The sequence below is a fragment of the Plectropomus leopardus genome, chromosome 8 (genome assembly GCF_026936395.1).
Source record: "Plectropomus leopardus strain MGB_pleo_1.0 chromosome 8, ASM2693639v1, whole genome shotgun sequence".
NCBI lineage: Eukaryota > Metazoa > Chordata > Actinopteri > Perciformes > Serranidae > Plectropomus > Plectropomus leopardus.
In genome coordinates this window covers 22,267,941-22,284,481 of record NC_142183.1, presented here as the reverse complement: position 1 = coordinate 22,284,481, position 16,541 = coordinate 22,267,941, and the positions used below count along the sequence as shown (strand labels likewise).

Here is a 16,541-nt window from a genome sequence, read left to right as displayed (position 1 = left end):
CTCCACAGCTTTACCCTCTTAGACAAAGTTGGTCATTTCTGGCTCCAAAAATACAGTAACAAGACAGCCAAAATGCCCAATTCGAGGTAGTCCACAAACCAATGAGTGACAAAAAAGTGGCTACGTCCACTTCTTTTACAGCCCATGGTCATACCAGACCAAATAAGACCTCATTGTACTGAAGTAAGTAACATTGTGTTTTATTGATCATGAATAACACTTTTAAATTGTAAGGTTCAAACTCTTCTGTCTTTAAATATATGACACTTATGAAAAAGAGAATGTAGAGTTGTTGTATTTCATGCAATGGTAAATGTTTTTAGAAGATAGCAGAGGCAGTCTTGTTTTGGGAAACCTTGAAAAAATGTTGAGAGTTCAGCTGTTTGGCGTTTGCTCTGAGCACACGTTAATAAAAGTGTGTCTGTGAGTCTGTCCTTGCTCTGGAAAGAAGGCCCTTGCGTGACGACGCCTTAAATGGGTTGACCCCAGATAAACAAACCCTCCTCGACTGCACGTGAACTGCATGTGTACACGCACACATTCACACTCAGATGTGTGTGTTTGTTGACGCTGGGGATGGTGGCGTGTATGGGAGAGGCTTGCTTTTCGGCACCATTCATACAAGGCTCCTGGGTGGTACGTCCATGAGTAGGAACTATAACCACAGACGCTGGAATTTGAGCACTCAAGAGGATTTTAAGCGTACAAACATACTTGCACGCAAATGAGAAATTGCCAACACCTCTACACGCACACACCTATTCTCAATGGCTTCAGCTTGGAAATCCTCTACACATTTTTCATTTTACTCTCTTAGAGACAGTTCAAGCCTGCGTGATTTGAGTAGCACTCATTATTGACAAACCTCCTGTAACTAATCGCCACCTTCAGATGTGGGAACCAGTGAGTCCCATAACAAATGTGAGATGTGCCTGAAGGCAGCCGACAGCAGCCATTGGTGCAATGTTGAGGTGAGAATGAGGGTTTTGTTTGCGGATCATATCTGACCGGGGCCACCAGTGCTGCAAGGACTGCTAGGAAGTCCAGAGGTGTGAAATCCAGTCCTCAGGGAGGATCAACATGAGGGTTTACACATACTGGCACATAGGTAAAGCGGGATTAGGAAAATACATGAGTCACTTGAGAGAGCATGGGTCAAATTGTGTCTTTAACATCCAAAGTGCCACACTTCCTTTAAATGCACAAGATAAAAGTGTCCGTCTTTAACATGACTAACGTCAGCAGCATCAACGTGAGCAGTGGTAATTTGACAAGGATATGCTGAAGTGTCGTTTCGTCTAGTGCCAGTCTGTGTTGAATGGTGGTCTGTAACGGGATAAAATGCTCTTTTATCTTTGCATCCTTTCCTCATTCATAAAATGTGGTTCTAGTTTGACTTTCTGGAACATGTTAGAGCAAAAGCGGAGAGCTGGGCAGCGGGGGTGGGTCTTTAAGTGTAAAGGAATAAAGAGAAAAGTGCACTAATCACCATGACTTTAAACGAAAACTGTAGTATTTCTGTGTGTGTGTGTGTGTGTGTGTGTGTGTGTGTGTGTGTGTGTGTGTGTGTGTCAGTGTGTGAGGCTGTAACAGAAGACAATGTGTGGGGCAACGTGCGGGCCACGGCTGAGGAAACATGGTGTGAATGTTCAAAAGGGAGCTTTATTCCAGCTAGCCTCTTTCTTAAACCCTGACAGATCCAACCTCCGCCTCTCGGCTATCCTAAGACCCCGCTTCCTTCAGCAATTTCGGCCGTTTGAAATCAATGAAATCATTTCCCTCCTTTTTTCACAGGTGTCTCACCCCTCGTGCCCTCAGCCTTTACTTTAAGCCTTGCTCTGGTTTCTTTCTCCTCTTCTTTCACACCTGAAACAGACAGGCTAATTATAGCCTCTGTGGAAGCCAAGGTGAGAGCATGCAATCTCAAAGCCACTGGCCGCGCACCCAGTGGTTTATGGGCAATTGGGCAGTTGTGATTTGGCGTAGCATGATGCAGATGGGTAGAACCATAAAACACACTAAACTGACATGTCAAACAGTATTGCTTGCTACATAAGGAAATGGAAAAGTTAGTGTTGTAGTCTGCGGACACAGAGGAAGAGGGGCTTTGCTTGGTCAGGGTCCAAGTTAACATTTTTTCTGCCTTCTGCTTAGAAGTGGCGAATTTAGAGCTCACAGCAACTTAATATGATTCAGTCTCTGGCTTTTGTTTGATATCCAGTGTCTGCAAAAAATGCTTATGTACGTGTCCAATCTGTTTTTAGCAAAATTAACTTGTTACTACATTACATAAATGTCACAGTCACCTTGAACATGCCTCTGAACCCCTCTACTTGGAAAAAAGGGAATAAATAGTTGAACAGTTTGTATTGAACAGCCAAATCTGATTTGACTGACATAATTCTGAATCGAGTACAGCCCTACATCTTCATTCAACACTCTTTTTTGTTGCACAGGCAATTTAGTGTTATCCCTTGACTTGTGGTCTTGACAGGTTTTGAAATAAATCCTGTGAAATGACAGTACATATAGCAGTTTAAGCCTCAACTTTGACAGAACTTAGGAAATTAGCTTATTATACACTACATATATAGATTTTCCTCTTTCTTAAGTTTTTTAATTATAAGAATAATTAACTGATATGTGTTGTTATATGGTTGTCACATTTGCTATTATTCCTCAACCTCAGATAAGAGGGGCGGGGGTTGGGGGTACAGTGGTATGGGTTCATAACTATGTCATAACTTTTAATGACTCTCAAAAAGTTAATAAAACATGTTCATTAAAAAATAAAAAAGAAAGAAAGAAAATAAATCTCAAGTCTTGCCTCTGAGTCCCAGAGACAAGATCGAGTAAAAGACGGAGACCTTAGACTGATCTCGTGTACTACAACACTAGGAAGAGGGCCTGTTGAGTACATCAATAATGGAGACAGGTTATCTTTGGCCTCTGTCGACATGTGTACTTGTCATGTATTATCTTCTCAGTGAAGCGCACTCAAAATAAATGGACAAATAAGCGGATATGTGTGGTCAAATTTACTTCTCCTACTTCCAACATATGTTTATAGCCTGTTCCACCATTCACATGCTCATAACTGCTCACTTTTCTCTCTCCCTCACTCAACACTCATCCAAGCTCCAGCTAATTCCTCTTCCTCACCACCATCGTTTCCCTCCAACACCACCACTTTACTTTTTTCTCTTTTGTTAGTATCGCCATCATTCCACCAGCCCTAACACACCTGGCCTGATCCATCCACTATGTGCCAATACTCCATTGTTACTGGTCTGGTAGTAATTATATCCCAGTGTAGAGCCCTCAGCTCTGCCAGTTCAGTCTGGCTTAGGTAACAATGCCATGTGATACACCAGAATCAAGAATCGATGGCCCCAGCCAATCCCCTGAGAATGTGATTGATTATGTGGAGCGGCGCCAAATAAGGTGAACAAAAAGTGTAAAATCAGCAACATTCATGTTGAAGGCCAGTGTTCAACAGACGAGATGTTATTTTCTAAAAGCAGTGGTATGTAAATAACTTCTAGATTACTCTAATAGAGGATTTGGAATGAAGCATATTCGCTGCAATTTAGGGTTACAGGCAAACTGGCAAGAAAACATCTTTGTTGGAAAATACTCACATGGCTCCCTGAAATGATTCCAATGCCATTCCTTGCAGAACAACTAAAAAATGATGACTGAATACATCTGCAATCTGGGGTTTTGGCTCATTGCAAACAGATCGCACACATATGTACATGCACATCAGCTGCAGTATGGAACTGAGATGTTGCAAGATTTGCTTTGGGGGCAAAACATTTACAAAAATATATTCTGACTTTTTTGGCTGAATAAGAAAAACACATTTCAGAATCCAAATTGACAAGAAAAACACAAAAGGGCAAGTGCTGCAGCAAAAAATGCTTCTGTTTTCAGTTTGCAGTTACTGTATATGCAATAGTGAGACACACAATCACTCTTTTATCTGAATTATTTAGGTTATTAACTTTGGATACCGGTAATGAATGCAAATTTTGGTAGCAATACAACAACAATACTTATCTGGCACAATTGTGAAATTCTGGGCCAATACTGATGTATAAGTTTAAAAGGATAAGGAAGCTAGTTAATTAATATTCAATGACTTATGGGAAAGGGGTGGGATTGAATATGTTTTTTTACTTCTTTTCACTTCTTTTCCAATATGTGACGCAAGTCATTTTGTATTTAGACATTTCTTTTGCTTTGTTTTTTGTCAGTCTGCTTTTGTGCAATATTTCTTTATTTCTTTTTTCACATGTTCAAAATAAAAAAATTAAAAAATCAAATCAAAAATAACAATTTGTCCGATAGCCGATGTTTTTTCTTGATGTTGTTGTTTATTTAGTTTTTGTTGCTATGTATTCCATTCTTTGGTGCCAGGGAAACAAAGATATCCTTTTAAAGAAATAAAAATGAGTGAACTCCTTTAAGCTCTTCACAATACCTTTGGACTTTTTAATCTTTTACATGTAAAATCATCACAATTTTAGTTCCCTCTCTAGTATCTATTTTATAATTCTGTTAAAACATTAAGAAATATCTAATTAAAACTGGTTTTATTGCCAAAAACTACTTTAGATTACATTGAACAAATAATAACAGTATAATTTACCTCGGCCCAATGCTCAGTTTTACTGAATAGAGCATAAACTCTACATAATGTAAGTTGCTGGCCACTGCCATCTGTGAATGTCTTATCCTTTTTACAAAGAGATCAATGGCGATCAATGAGTTGAATATTGGCCAATACTGATATTCAGCCGATTGGTGCAGACCACTTATTTTAACACCATAATTTTAAGAATATGAACCTATTCTTCAATATCGAATCCTAAAAAAACAGAAACAGCAATCAATCAAAATCCTAAAAGTTCTGGCTGGTAATCAACGTGTGTATATCACGGTCAGCCGACTACAGCATCATGTCATCTGAGCGGCTGCCGCAGCCTGCTGGAACATGAACTTACGTCAGTGCTGCTGCCTCTGTGATCACTCATAGACTCTTTGGAATTTCAGTACGAACTTATCAACTGCTTCTTTTAAAGATGATCATGTGTTTATTTCAAAGCCTTACACATACAGGTGTGCGTGAGAAGGATATAATTTCATAGTGCCTCGAGATACTGTGCCATTACTGCCAGGCCCCTGAATGTCCCTCGCTCTCTGTGCTGAGATGTTACTGATGTAACACAACCCATGTCCCCTTTCAATACTGCGTGTTTCGAGAGCTACAACAGTGTAGTGTGTCTATGTGTGTGTTGGGAAGCTGCTCCTGTGGCAGGTGCAGACTTGCCCTAGTGTGAACTTTATGGGAGGGGGTCATGCGTCACTTTATCCGATTGTTGGCTTCCATATTTGGTCCAATCAGCTGCTCAGGTTCCTGGGGTCAGAACATGGCTGGGATGGCTGTCGAGCCTTCAACACAGTCGCTGATAGACTGGGATCAGTCTGATGTTACAGTTTGTTGTGAGTTTACATTCAACAGTTCATGTAACCACAAAATATAACATCATTTCCAATAAATATCCATCAAGATATCTGGAGTTTTGTATTTCCTGGGGTAGTTGTCTGTGCCCAAGAGACATGTGTCTGAGAGCATGTGTGTGTTTTTCCAACTATGTTAGTTTGTGTGCCTGACAGCTGTGACTGCGATAGATGGCTGACACAGCTGATATGTCTGATAGCCTTCATGTGCCGTAATGAAAGTCAAACACAGCTGGGAGTGCATGACAGACAGAGGTATGTGCCGTTGACTGCTGTTGACCAATCACATCTCTGCATCAGCGTTCATAACGTAGTGACCTTGCATAAGGGTCAACAGGGAGCATGTAAGCAAGAGATCCACAGCTGCAGAGAGAGAGAAAGAGAGCGGTGCTCGAGCCATCATTTAGCTCATTTCACTCAACACACGCTCATCTAACGCCTCATACAAAGTCAGTCATGTTACCTTCATTTTGCTCCATGTTTACTATTTGATGTAATGGGATTTATTCTTTCCACCTAATATGACCAGCCTCCAGCTCTCCTGCTGTACCTGGTTCCTGCCAAGCTGCCTCAGCGGCCGCTGCTGGCCTAAAAGCCAAACACCCTCATTTCTTAGCTTGCCAACAACAGTGGAAAAAGGAAGGAAAGAGGATTTTGTTGTTGCTTGAAAATTGTGTGGTCAGTGATAAAAGATATCAAAAGGAACATAATTTAACAAAGAACAAGGCACTGACCCAGCCCAAGACCAAACACTAATCAAGATTTGGAGCCACCTTTATGTGCCGTACGAGAACGTCTTTGGGACGGCTTCAGGTTTCAGTGCTTGTCTGCCAGGCAAAGTGGAAGAAAACCACTTGCGGTCGTAACGCCCTTCTGACCAACAGACAGGTTCTTGGACTGAGCCAGAGTCCCAGATCAGCGGCTGTTGTGGGTAAAATGATACATCGGTACAAGAAATACATTTTGCGGTCACTTCAAAAGTGATTTAGGGCCCTTGCCATCCGCTCCAAGTGGTAGCGCTTTCAAAATGTTTCATATTTTCATTCAAGGGGTCGGAGCTGTCTCATAAATCGGTCAGAGGAGGTTTATGGTAAAACTAACTATCTGGGGTTTTCAAACAAAGGGGCCTTTGTCTGCATGCACCTGACTGTAGCTAAGCCAATAAGGTCTTAAACTGAACCAAATTCTGTCAAACAGCTCTTACAACACTTTCCTCCCCTCTAAATCAACCCTCTGTTAAAGCAATTTTCAAAAGCCCATTTTTAACAGATCCATTGTTGTAGAAAATCAAGGTGCAACAAGGGACCAAATGATTCAGATGCCAATTTCAAATTCACTCTGCTCGTTTTAATAATAAGACCAAGCTTCAGAGTTTGGCAGGGGAGCGCTAACAGGACCTAAGTTTCTGTTCTGGCTGTCTGACGCTACAGCGGAGGAGAAGCAGGTCAAACCTAAAGCACCTGTTTATGACAGAGGAGTGCAGATGAATGCCAGACATTAAAACTTAATCCCACACATAATCAACATGTGAGTGACTGGGAATAATTTCCAGACATACAGTCTACCAGTATACTGTAACATAAGCATTCCTACTCTGCAGAAATTTGCAGTAGTGCAGACATTTGCAGAGGCAAAGCGCAGCGCAGGTATACATAATCAAAGACAACTTTAGCATTGCCTTTAGTTAAGTTCGTCAACTGTATGCCTGTTCAGACCCATCTGACTGCTGACATTTTGCCATGCATTACTTTTCCAGGTGAGATGTTGTTTTATTTTAATGTTGTGTCACAGTGTTTGGGCATGAGTTTTTCTTCCATCACTCTCTAGCTCCTCTGCTTGCATGTACACTTCTGGCTACATCCCCTACAACTGTTTTCTAATTGGTTGTGCAATTAAATCTTTTGCCATCAAAATATGTTTTTTATAGTTATGCACACAAAGTCTATTGGCCCTAAATTCCAAAACGAAGTTAAAAATGTATGGTAATGGGTTTGGAAAGTAAGACTAAAGGTGTAACACAGAACTGATTGACAATTTATACATTATGCTTTAAATAACAGTCAAATTAGGGCGCGATCAGAATAATCCTGGAGGACAAAAGGTGTATGGCAATCAGGAGGACATTATGAGGGGCACGGACACATCAGGCCAACGGTCAACCATCAGTCAATGTCAGGCCATCAGTGAGTGGTCTTTACAGTGTCCTACACTGCACTAGTCCGCCCTTTGTGGGGTTTTTTTTTCTCAGCATGCTGAATTAGTGTTGGAGATGGCATAGCCCATCAGTGAGAGACATCACAAACCAAAGCAAAGCAAACGAACGACTAAAGTCAACAGGTAGTGAGATAGAAACAAACCTGTTATATAGTTATAAAGATTGTCTTTTACTCTTTAGCAGACATGTTTTGTACATTTTGTGTTATTGTTCGCTAGTGCACGATAAATATCATGTGTTACTTCCACCTCAGGTTGTGTTGTTAATTTGCTAACGGGTTAATTAGTGTCTTGAATCCATCCTGGTTTGACTTTTTGAATGACAAATACAGACGAGCACTGCCCGCTGGTATGGGGAGTTATTTCCTCTTACTTACGCGCTAGTTTGCCGTTTGCTAAAGTCTTTGTCATCTGTTCTTGCGCAACATTTTGGCCGAGACAGAGGTTACATGAGGTGATGGAACAGTCGACCTTTGTTTCCACTAGTACTTCAATATCAATTTAATGTGTCTGGGCCTTAAAACAAAAAGGCACATTTAATAAAACGTTGAACCACTTCTTTAAACCAATCTGATACAGATATTAGGCACCCAAAAGGTAAGATGAACCTCTGCGAGACGAGTATCAAAAGGGAGAGGAGAGGATCAAGTAGCAGAAACATGCACTACAGCTAAGAAAAAATAGTCAAACGCTGGACTGATGAAAACACCCTTCTTGCAGGTTTAGATTTCATAACCAAACCACCCCACAGGAGATAAAAGCACTCTTTGCAAAGTGACAGCAGAAGGGAGGGAGATAATGAATGAATGAAGTATGGATGAGGGGGGCAACAGTATGACCCTGAGAAACTTCTCCCTTCTTTTTCTTTCTCAGCCACACATCTCCTCATCCATCCACGTCTCGCTGTTTTAAGCTTTGCATTGCTCCGAAAAGATATTAATGATACAGAGCAACACGATCCGACTTTCTTCTTTCATCCCCGGTCCAGAGCTTGTTTCTTCACTGATCAATGTCCCCCGTCCTCCATCTTAATCAGACTTTATACGGTTTACCCCTGAGGCCAGATGGGAGGCTTACACACTCATGTCAGTTGGGCCTCAGTCCCTGCTTTATCTATTACTCGGACCTCAGCACACAAGACCTGGCATCAGCGGGCTGGTATTCAGTGTGTCCCAACACTTTTTGTATGAGTGTGTTGGCTGAAGCGTGTAACAAAGTCAGCATGCGACCTCCAGCCCGCAGGTTGGTGGAGCCTATAAATCTGCCACTGTACTCCAACACAGCTCACCTCTGACCCTCACACATACCCATTCACATTTTCTGTCGCACATGTTCTGACACGCCTGTCCGGCACACATTTGCCCAATAAAAAGAAAGACAAGAGAGTGAAGATGGCTGCCAAGTTTCTCCCAGGATCCCTCTGTGGTTGTGTCATATGTCTTATCACTCTATCTCTCCGCACCTTTCTCTCTCTGACCTCCAGGTTAAGAGCCGGTGTTAGTCTGAGAGGGATCCTCATGTCGCTGTCACGTCTTCCCGCCTGGATCTCGACTTCCGTCTTCCTCTCACTTTCACTCACACACATCTCTGTCTCAGTCACCCTCCCCCTCTGTTCTCCCCTTCGATCTCATATTCAAGACGGCCCGCAGTTGTCCTTTGGTATTCTCTACTCTCGTAAACACCACTTGTCAGGGTGTCACCTTACAATCGCTTTCCCCACCCTCAAGAAACGTCCTCATCCCTCAAAATACGATACACACACACACCCTTCTTTGCTCCTGTTGGTATTTCAAAACTTAGCAAGAAAGCATCGCACAGAGGAGGCTAGTGGGTCTATAGTGAGACTCTGGTATATTTGCATGTTATGCCAAATGTTTAGAAGTCATGGCTATTTTCAAGGACTTACATAAAAGCTCACACAAGTCTAAACCTCGCTGAGCATGCCTTCTCAGAATTAATTACGCCCTAATTTGCCCCATTCAACATGCATTAAGACACTAAGCGTAATAAATTAAGTATAATAAATGAAATATAAATTAAAACATTTTATACATCACAACATATTTTCAAATCTGCGCTGAATGGCAGAAGTTTATCTTGATTAAGTACTTTTTTTCTCGTCTCCTAGGCGTTCTCCATGCAATTATGGAGTGACAAAATGTTTTGTATGTGAAAGGCAAACTCAATCTTTGTCCTCAAACAAGACTAACAGTTTACAGACATGCTAATAGCTCTGTGAGGTTGTATAGAGTGTGGGGATGATGTTTATTTGTTGGCCAGCCTGGAGGTAAGCTTAATTCTGATTTCCTCATTAAAAGACCTATGGGATTTTTCCATTGAATTTTTGATTATTGCAAAAAAATAAGCTGTGTTAAACAAATGTTCATGATACTAATTTTGTTCAGCAAGCTAATCTTCAAATGTGAACACCACTTTTATGATTTTCAAAGTATACATGTAATCGCCGGAAGTAAAAAGCTAACAACAGGCTACAAACAAACTACACCATAGTTTTACGACTTGAATGTCACCACCACAACAAGTCTGTAAAGTCGTGTTTGGCGTGCTGATATTCTGTAGTCTCATTTAGCCACTTGTTAGCTACCACCTTTTTCAAGATGTATGAAAATACATAATTCATGAGTGGTGTTTTCACAGACTTTATGTCATAGAACAAAACATGAAAGTCTCTATAGCTTGTGTTCGCCACAGACTTTATTTCAGGCATCAAACCAAAAATGCACTTAAAAAATTGACTTCAAGACGAGTTCCTAGTTTTAGGACTGATTCCTGCACCACGCTACTGGCCCCTGTGGTGCTTTGAGCTAATCAGCATGTTAGCATGATGAGCAAGCCAATGCTACTGTGCTTACCTTCTTAATTTATAGTATATGCATTAGCACTAAACTAAAAGTTCAGCTGAGGCTGATGCCAATAGTTTTACAAGTACTTGGTCACAAGTAAAAAGTAAAAAGCATTGGCTATATCAAAATTTGTATTAATATTACACTTCATCCAATAGGAGGACATATGAGATATTTCAGTCGGGAACAAAGTGTTGGACTCCTGACACTGCCACACCTCTTGTAATTAATCAACACTGGTACAACGAAGCCTGCTTGGGCAAGAAATTTGCAGCTTCTTGATCATTATTAAAAATAAAACCCATGTTTAATGAAACTGTAATTGTCGTCTGACACTGCAGATCATAAATCACAAATGCAAATGTTATTCCTATAGACAGAGATCACAGTGAAGAGGAATAAGTAAATCCAAAGACCACCAAAATCCTCTCCTAGTGTCCTGCCTATCAACACTAAACACATCCACAAGGCCTTCAGGCCTCCAGCAGACTGTGTCTGTTTGCGTTGGTGTCACAAGACATCACAACAAACATCCCCATGGGAAACTGCAGCTTGTGTGTTTTGATGGGAATGGATACCACAAATGAAGGGGACTTCCTCCCCCCATTGGCTCCTTTATAACAGCATAAGATGCCAGATATCAAAATATTATGCGGAGCTTTTATGAGTCTTTAACAGTGTTTGGTTATGGGATGGTGCGTTTAAAAAGGAAAGCCTGAGGGGAGGTGGGCTGACTTTACTTTAACGAGGGATACAGTCAGGCTGAGTTTGCTGCTGCACTGTCAACAGATGCACATTTCACACACACACACACACACACACAAGCGCGCACACACACACACACACACACACACACACACACACACACACACACACACAAGCACACACACACACACACACACACACACACACACACACACACACACACACACACACACACACACACACACACACACACACACACACACAGCAGTGGTTGTCTTTATGTCTCCACTTTCAGAGTGGACAGATCGGCTGCATGGTTGTTCTGCCATGCAGCCAGACATCATTGAGGAAATAAACATTGGGAACATGCTTAGAATAATTCACCAATACATAAATATTCCAGGGAGGGAAACACAATTGCTTCCAGGTGCTATTACAGATCCCATCGCCGTTCAACTGCATTGCTACTAACCATGGCCGACCCCATGCTTCACATAATGTTTCAGTCATAATGAAGAGTTTCTGTTAGTTTCTCCCATGGGAGTTGAAAGTGACATAAATACTGAGGGAGCAAACACATAGCTTTTGAAGACAAAAGCATGCTCAACCACAGGGGGCAGAAAACTTGAAATTTAAAATTGAAACCTGATGACAATAAACAGATCAGAGTGATTGGTGACGACATGGATAACAGACCTGACTAGATAGAGGTGATTATCAAAATGCATGAAGTTGGTGTGTATTTCTCTTCTAGGGCCTATGTGACAACGAGTGCCAATCTGTCTCTATGCCAACATGTAATTTGGCACGCGACATGGACAAAGAGGCCTCACACACATGCACAAACACCACCACCACCCTCTCTCTACACACACACACACACACACACACACACGCCACAATCATGCTCCTAACAATTAAGCCCTGAAGCGTCTCATTTTTTCTCCCTTTCTCGTCATTTTTCAGTCGTTTTTCTTTTTCCCTGCGGTCGGAAATGTCTTGTTTCCTTAATGGTTTCCAGTAAAGTTCCCAGAGTCCCCAGCGTATATCCAGCCATCCTCAAGGGAAGTCTCCTCCATGCGCCCAATTAGACCCTACATTCAGAGTGCTGTAATCAAGACATGGACTGCTAAGCCTCATACTATCTTAAAACTAAGACAAAATCTGGGATAAAACACTGGTGGAATCACAATCTAAGCAGGTTTGTAGTCGAGCAGAACGCTCTCCATTACTGCATTACATTTCTGCATCTACATATGAATACTGTTAGAGTTAAATTTGCTTGTTTCAGAAAATGTGACTTTAATGTAAGCCATCAAATGTGTGTTTAATGTTCAGCTACTTGTCTTGTGAGCCTTCTCAGCAGGCTCTCCCTAAGCTCAACTGTAAGGAGGAAATGGAGCACAGATCAAATGAACATTGAGACTCTGTGTGTGTGTGTGTGTGTGTGTGTGTGTGTGTGTGTGTGTGTGTGTTTTTGTGTGTGTGTGTGTGTGTGTGTTTGCGGTTGTCTTCCAGTACAGTATCCAGCTTGTGTGTATATTTCCTATCGTTCCAGTCTGGAGGCTCCAGCAGCACGCCCAGTGCTCATTAACCATATGCCCTGCTGAGGGAGCTCCGTTCTGGGCTTCACCTCTGTGGAACCCTGGGTAATCACCAAACATCACCACCCAAGGGCATGAGCCAACCTGCTGCACCACTGCAGAGTCAACCAGCCATCGTCCAGCGTCAGCTCTCACCTCTGGGACCTCGGTCACAACAGCACTAACTGTTGGCATTATAATGAATGGGTATTTAATGGCACTGAATGTAGAAAGACATTAGGTAATGTAGGGATTATTAGGGTGGGTTATTAGCAGCCATCCATGGTGCATTGGTTCAGTGGGACCAGCCCAGCTGTTAGGAAACACACACAGTGTGTTTAGGACACATTATATGAGGCTAGACTGACTGTAAAGGGAATCCAAGTCAGGAGAAGAAAGAGGGTCCCCATAATTTTCCACATTTGTTACTGCCACACTTGCAAAAAGGGGAAAAAAATTTGCCTGGAAATTTGGAGTGCAAAAGTAAGGAAATGATTTAGTTTTCGTGCCGGAGGTCTTTCTATTCATCATCTAGCCTGTTCATTTGTCAACAAGTCATTTACTTAATGCTTCAAGGACTTTCACCAAAAACATTAGCCCTCAGGAATCATTTTAAGTTGCTATAATTGTTCCGTTTCCATTTTTTGTTAACAAAAAATATTTTCCAGAACGTCTGCTTTTTAATAGTACAGCGTAGAGCCGCACCTGCTTCTTCCTGTGCTGACTCTTTGCCTCTTGTTGATGGATTCCCTCATTACGGCTCCACAGGCTCTGCAGTCACGCAGTTGCACTCAAGGCCAGTGTCGCACAGCACAGCTGCACAGTCAGCCAGGTGGTCGCTATAGCATTCAGGATGTCTGTATCTTATACACTACGTGCAGTAAACACTTCATGATATAAGTTAAAGCGGATATTTATAATGTATATATGTATGTGTGCGTATATATGTATATGTATGCGTATAATGTATATACGCAGAAACCGTCTCATCTGTTGCTGTTTTCCTTTTGCCAACCAGCCACATCTCACTGCAAAGACATTTCCTGATGGTGTTAATAAAATTTGTGTGAATCTGTCTTTAATGTTGCTTCTTTCTTTTTTTTAAGTGTAACTGCACGTTGAAATAATGTGCCATGTTTCCTGATGTTTGAATGAAATGAAGCATGTTAAATAAATAAAAAAATGTAATAACTATTTGATCTTTTCTAAGAATGTGGGAGTTTTTTGGACATCAAAAGGCACGCTATTATGTGTTCTGCACTTGATGTAATTTTCTCACGTTAACATAATTTTCTGGATAATTTATTTCTGTCTCAGTTTTTCTCTCTTTTCTGCATGCAGATCCTGCACCCCACACAAGAAGCCCAGTTGGCAGTAGGCACTTAGAGCAAGAGATGGCTGTTTACCCTGAATTCACCCTCGATGTTTACCCTCTTAAACACACAACACGCACACATTTGCAAGGGCGGGTGCTACATCTTGTAGCCCATATCTCCTCCACTCAGATCCATGCTGTGTACCAGTCCCACTACAATCTCTGCTTCTTTCATCTGCAGAGTCCAGATCCTCTCAGCTCATTTCACTGCAAAACACCAACAAACTCACTTTGAAGAGCTTCCAGCATCCCCCGGGTACTTATAGCATGACTCACCACAATGACACAAGTACCTGCTTTGAGTCTGGTTTGCATGCACACTAACTTTTGCATAGGACACACTGAGGCAGACATATTCCACACGCTCTGTATCGCACAGGCCCATATCACACACACCACGTTCATATCTTCCAGTTGTGCAGGCATAGTCGTGCAGCTTGCACAGACTCACACTGACATGTAGATGTGTCTGTCCTGCAATGCATCAGTGCGAGCAGGAAACAGGAAGGTGTGCGTGTAAAAGCAAATAAGAGAAACATAAAAGTGCATGTCTCAGCTTAGCAGAGTATGACGTTTCCTCTGCTGCGGTATACACACTATCAAGTTGTCTAAACTTCCAAATTTCTTTGATGTTTGTTTGACCGAAGCTGCAGATTGGGCCACTGTGCAACAGTCCCTGAAGAGAGTTCAGGAACCATATGTGTGTTGTCTTTTATATATGCTTCAGCAATCCATCTGACACCGACACACTGCGCAGCCATGAGGGAGGCGTATTTCCTTTTTATTCAATAGTGTTTTGAAGTTACTGATGCCATAAACACCGGGCAGAACAGAGGCAGCCGTTGATTCGATAACAAGCATGTTTGCCATATGTAGACATCTGTGAGGACTTTTGTTTTCACGGTAGTGAAAAATGCATTTATGTCACAGGGAACCTCACCTTTTTCCACTTAGGACTGTGTTTGATAGGCATTTCTGTTACAGCACTGTGCGGATGTATGTGTAAATAATGTATGTGTGTCTCGTCCTGACTTCCTCTCTTTTTTCCTCTCTGTCTTGGAATGAGATACACACAACTGTAATGTGACTGAACACTTTGAGAGAAAAAAACCCAAACTGTTCTCATATCAGGTCCAAACAAATTATATTGTGCAAAAAGGGGCTGTTATCAGGGAGTAAGTGATGTCACATTAAAAATGATAACATAATGTAGTGAAGGAATCCACCGTACATTAAGTATACCATTAAGAAATAGGAAGACTTGTAACAGACTTTTCTCTGTCCTCCCTAATAATTTCAGTAAATCAACATATTAACTGGCAGCCATTCCAGCTTTTCCTGCTTGAATAACTCTTGCTCTGTACTTTTCTTCATACAGAGGTTACTACTGATAACCCCTCCAAACTGGTAACTGGCTAGCTCTGTTACTCCTGTCGCTGTTGTTAGCACTATTAGTACAGCTAATACTGCTTGCTGTGGCCATTTCGGCAAGGCCACCTCCTAGTTTAGGAGGCAAACTCGGCCCAGACTATAAAGCTGCATAGCTCCTTTAACTTTTTACAGTACACTCACACTAAACTCAGATTGTATCTTGTTGTTTGCTGATCATTTTATACCTCAGACCCCCTCCACCCACCCAGTGATTTCAATCTTGTTGGGAGAAAACTTGATGAATGTGCATCTATGCAAAGTATGTGCGTGCATTGTCGGGTCTTGGGTTGAGGCCAGACCTTGAGTGAAGAAGAGCAGAGATAGATAACAGAGCTGCCAAATGGCCTCTGTCATGAAGCAGAGAGATGGAGAGAAAGTTGCTGTATGGCAGTGTTCATCTTTCTCGCTGCTCTCCCCTGGTGGAGGGCGGTCAGGATGTGGAGCGTGAGAGTGTTGACAGTAGAAGATATGGCCGGGACCAAAATTCACGGATACAACTTGACACCATGCGTTGAGGTTCAAGGGACGACCATAGAGTTCACATAAATTATTCAGAGCTTGCGCCTGTTGGCGTTTAATGGGTCAAGGACGGCCGAAGAGGATCATGGGTAATCACGAACCTGTCTAAAAGCAGCGCCCTTTCTACTTTCTGGGGGTGATCAGGTGAGAGGAAGGTGTCGAGGTGTGCATGCTGGACTGATGCTAATTTGGAGATTCATTTGTTTGTGGTCTTCAAAGGGAGATGGGGGGATTGAGGAGACAGCATGTATATAGAGACATGGAGGAGTTTAAAGCTGCAGCTGATGTTACAAACACACACACACACACACACACACACACACA

At 42.0% G+C, this 16,541-nt stretch overlaps 1 protein-coding gene across 1 annotated transcript in view; it reads right to left on the bottom strand.

The window, feature by feature from the left end:
- LOC148188937 (uncharacterized) overlaps positions 1 to 16,541 on the bottom strand; it is a 120,301-nt gene that overhangs the window by 23,457 nt on the left and 80,303 nt on the right. The gene's annotated exons all lie outside the window — the stretch shown is intronic.